A 5,240-nucleotide genomic window follows, 5' to 3' on the forward strand; every position below is an offset into this window, starting at 1 on the left:
AGAAGAGATAATAAATAGGACACCATTTTTGAAGATTTCTTGTATCTTACTTTATGTGAGAAAATGCCACTTTTTGTGTGGCTCTCGTATTTTTGGCTGTATTTTATTGCTGTTTTTGACATTACACACTGGGGCACTGCTGTCCAGTACCCAGGGTATGTGCTCTGACACCTCATTCATGTAGAAATTCTTTAATTCCTCGTTGATGTATTTGACTCTGCTATATGGCCATAGTATATAGTGTAGAAACTACGCCCATGGCAGGGGATGCTAAATTTGTCCTGCAGCATATATTGTGTCATTCACTAGTGTAATGAAGGAAAACAACTTCAAGCCTACCATTGTAGCCTGACTGCATAGTTTAAAACATGCAGTGCAACATGGTAAACAGGTATAAATTTCTCTTTTAATCAGTAGTAAGTCACCCCTATATAAGCCTTGGAGGCCACAAGGTAGGAATGGTATTTAAAAATTTAAAGGAAGGACATATAGAAATTTGATGTTACAATAGCTCTTCTGTGGCAAAACTCTGAACACTGTTTTTAACATGTAAGGCATGGTGTAGAGACAGAAAATCGAATCAAAAATATCGATTTACACAAATATCGAGTTAAAACAATTGTGGGTCAGAAATATCAACGGGCACATTCTCGTGGTCAAGAATATCAAATTTAGGTAAGTAATATCGATGTTAAAAATATCGAAGTGTAAAATATCGTTTGCAAAAATATAGTTGTGAAAAATATCAATTTTTGTATTAATGTTATGTATTTTAGTATATATTTTATGGGTATGTGATGTATGTTTTGTTTGTATAAGATTTGTTTGTATTTTTAATATATGTATTAAATCTTTAGTAGTTATTAATTATGTTTTATGAGATTTTTGATTTATTTTTTTGTTCCCTTTGCTGGTTGTGGGATTATAGGGGAATAGGGTGGGAAGTAATTAAATTATATAAAATTAATTGATTATTTTTTGTAGGTATTAATATTTTTAATTTGAACTTTGTGTTTTTAGTTCAGTAGCGAGTTGTGGATTTATATGGGAATAGGGAGCGAAGTAATTTAATTATATTAAATGTATTGAATATTGTTTATTCATTATTATTTGTTCAATTGAGATGTTATAGTGTTTAAGGGGTAAAGTAATTTATTATTAATTAATTAATAATTGGTTGCTAATTAATTTTAATTAGCTACTTTGTAATTAACTATGGTAATTGTGTAACTAATTTTAAGGGTTTTGTGGTGTTTATAGATGTAAAGGGTGGGAAGGATGGGAAGTAATTTATTTTTAGTTGATGAATTAATAATTAGTTTTTTATGATTTTAATTAAGTAGTAATTAATTATGGTAACTGTGTAATTAACTTTAGGTGTGGGTTGTGGTGTTTATAGGTGTAAAGGGTGGGAATTAATTTGTTTTTAATTGCTGATTTAATGATTAGTTGTTAATTAATTTTAATGAATTAATTAGTAATTAATTATGATAATTGTGTAATTAATTTTAGGTGTGTTTTGCAGTATTTATAGGAGTAGAGGTTGGTAAGTATTTTGTGTTTAATTAATGATATATATAGTTGTTAATTAATGTTAATTATTTGATATTTATTTTCTGTAGTTGTTTATTTTTTGTGTGTTTTGTTTTTACTATTCAGGGGCCGATTCCGATCTCGGTCGGAAGGGCACCGAATCGGGTTCGGTTGGAAAAACTACGAGCCGTACGCGTGTTTTCCGGCCGACTCGTACAGCTGTACGAGCGAGCAAGTACGATGCGAGCTACATGAAATTCACCGACCGAGTCGTTTCCGGGTCCGAACCGCTCTGTACGTCCCGGTCGGAAGCTAACCGCGGCGTGCAATGGGTGCGATTTACAACCAAGCCAGTACGATGCATGCATCGGACAGCCTGTGCGAGACGGAGTGTCCGGCTCACAAAAGCTCTCGGAGTTGGACTTTGGGGGTCCGCATCGGACCCCCTGACACCCGCAGCCCTACGACTCGGACACAGGCAGGCATGTACGATGATGCGGGTGGCACCGAGGCGTACCCACTGTAGGGGGCGCACTTGTTCGAGACGTACCCATTCAGTCAATGGGAGCCCATGTACTCGTCGTACAACCGGCTCCCATTGACTTCTATGGGAGTCCAACCGAACCGAGTCCGACAGCATATGTGCGCATGGTACTCGCTCGGTCGGACTGTAGGGTTCCGGCTCGGTTGGAAAACACTCCGGATCCGACTCGGTCACAGTGCTTTCCGACCCGGATTGGAATCGGCCCCTCAAGGGGTAAAAGGTGGATATTAAATACATGTTTAAATATTTAAATATCAGTTGCTAATAGTAATAGTTGTTCTTTTAAACATAATATTTAATTGTGTTTTATTATTTTATAGTTTAATTTAGTTGTGTGTTGTGGATATTATAGTTTTAAAGCAAGTGTACTCAATGAATGATTTTTTATTATTAATAAGATGTTTTAATTGATTATTAATTATATTAATTATGGAAATTCATTTACTGGTGTGGTGTTAAAGGGTAAGAAATAAAATAAATACATTTTTGTTTTCATTAATTGTTTTATTGTTAATATTTTCTACTTTGAAATAATTATTGCTTATAAATGTATTTATTAATTTCTTTTGTATTTTTTGTGTAGATTTTTGTTATATGTAATTAATATTATAATATGTGCTCTTTTTATATGTTTAAAATATTTAATTTTATATATTTAAAATATTGTTTATATATTTTTAGGATTTTTTAAATGTTGTAATATTTTTTTTCCAATTGTTTATGTGTTATTAATAATTTTTGTTTCTCTGCTATCCAACACTTTCCCTAATGTTGTAATCACTGGACTAGGAATAGTAATTTTTACCTCTCTGCTATTCAGCACTTTGCCTACTGTTCCATTCAAAGGAGTGGAAATAGTAATTTTGCCCCTCCGCTATCACTTTCCCTACTGTTGAACTCACTGGACTGGGAATAGTAATTTTCACCCCTCCGCTATCCAACATTTTCACTACTGCTGCACTCACTAGAGTTGGAATAGTAAATTTAATTCCCCCGTTATCCAACTCTTACCCTACTTTTGCACTCACTGGAGTGGGAATAGTAATTTTCACCCCTCCGCTATCCAACATTTTCCCTACTACTGCACTTACAGCAGTTGGAATAGTAAATGTAATTAATCCGCTATCCAATACTTACCCTACTTTTGCACTCACTGAGATGGGAATAGTAATTTTTGCCCCTCCACTATTCAACAATTTCCCTACTGTTGCACTCACTGAAGTTGGAATGGTAAATTTAATTCCTCCGCTGTCCAACACTTACCCCACTTGTGCACTCACTGGAGTGGGAATGGTAATTTTTACCCATCCACTATCCAACACTTTCCCTACTGTTGCAATCTTTGGACTGGGAATAGTAAATTTTACCCCTCCGCTGTCCAACACTTTCCTTACTGTTGCACTCTTTGGAGAGGGAATAGTAAGTTATTTCCACTCCGCTATCCACACTTTCCCTACTGTTGCTATACCTGGAGTGGGAATAGTAATTTTTACTGCTCTGCTATCCAACACTTTCCCTACTGTTGCACTCACTGGAGTTGGAATAGTAAATCTAATTATTCTACTATTCAACACTTTCCCTACTGTTGCACTTATTGTATCAGGTTAAGTAAGTTTAATTTTTTTTAATATTTTAATTTTCAAATGTATCGTACAAATTTTTTTTTCATTTTAAATTATTAATATATATATTTATATATTCCACTTTTATATAATTTTAAAGATTATAACTTAAATACAACTTAAATAAAGATAATATTTAATACATTATTTGTAAGTAACTATATATATAAGTATACATTTTTATGTTTTTGTTTTATATTTTATTAATTAAGTATTTTTTATATTTAGTTAAAATGTATATGAAATGTACTTTATTTTGTTAAAAATAATATTAATTGTTAATATATTTACTATATATTATTTTATTTTAAATATATTTTTAAATCTATATATTTTACCTCAATATTTTTGATTCAATATGTTGTACTTACCTATTAAGGTATTGGAGTTGATATTTTTGCAGTCAATATTTTTTTTTTATATTTAGATGTTTGTTACATTTATATTTTATCAGTGAATCAAAGGCATAACTGTCCTGTGTAGAAATACATATTAAATACTAATACTGTACTTCAGGAATGGGACCAGCTAGAAACATAATTAAAGTACTATTTTTGATAGATATTATAAATCAAATTAATTTGTGAAGGAGGAGTTTAAGAAATATCCCACCTCCCTTCTATGCTCAGCCTTGAAGGAGTTGTTAACGAAGAGTAAAATTCCTCCTAAGAGCTACACAAAGGGTTGGCCTGAATGGGCAGCAATGACTCTTGTAATCACTGCATAGTTTTAAGTGTAGGGTCTTTGGGCATCCTTTTTGACACTTAGGGGCCGATTCCAATCTCACTCGGAAGAGCTCCAAACACGATCCGGCTGGAAAAAGTATGAGCCGTACGCGTGTTTTCCGACTGACTCGTACAGCTGTACGAGCGAGCAAGTACGTTGCGAGAAACGCGAAATCGCCGACCTAATCGTTTCTGGTTCCGAACCGCTCCGTACGTCTTGTCCGTGAGCAAACCATGCCGTGCTGTGTAGGCGATTTCCGACCGAGCCAGTACGATGCACGATTCGGACAGCCGGATCGAGTCGGAGCCTCCGACACATAAACGCTCCGGGAAGCGGAATTCGGGGGTCTGTGCCGGACCCCCCTTCACCCGTAGCCTTACGAGTCGATCACAGAGGGGGGGTACTTGGGTCCCCCTACACATGCATGTATGGTGCGGGTGGCACAGATGCGTCCCCACTACAGGGGGCACCCTTTTGCGCAACGTACCTTTTTCATGAATGGGACCCTATGTACGCGTCGTGCAACAGGTTCTCATTTACTTCATTGGGGCTTCGAGCGACCCGTGTCCGTCAGTGCTTGCTCGCATCATACTCGGGCGCTCGGAGCCCAGGAGCACGAGTCGGTCGGAAAGGCCTCCAGATCAGAGTCGGACAGAGCCTTCTCCCAACGAGATTGGAATCGGCTCCCCAGTGTTACATTCTATCAGAAAGGTCTGTTTGAGTCACATATGACACTTTGGTGCACTTGGTAAGGCGCAAACAACATGCCAGGACAAGTGTGCACCCCATCTCTGATGAGTACAGGCCCCAGCTAG

This window comes from Triturus cristatus, chromosome 4_1, assembly GCF_964204655.1.
Source record: "Triturus cristatus chromosome 4_1, aTriCri1.1, whole genome shotgun sequence".
Taxonomy (NCBI): domain Eukaryota; kingdom Metazoa; phylum Chordata; class Amphibia; order Caudata; family Salamandridae; genus Triturus; species Triturus cristatus.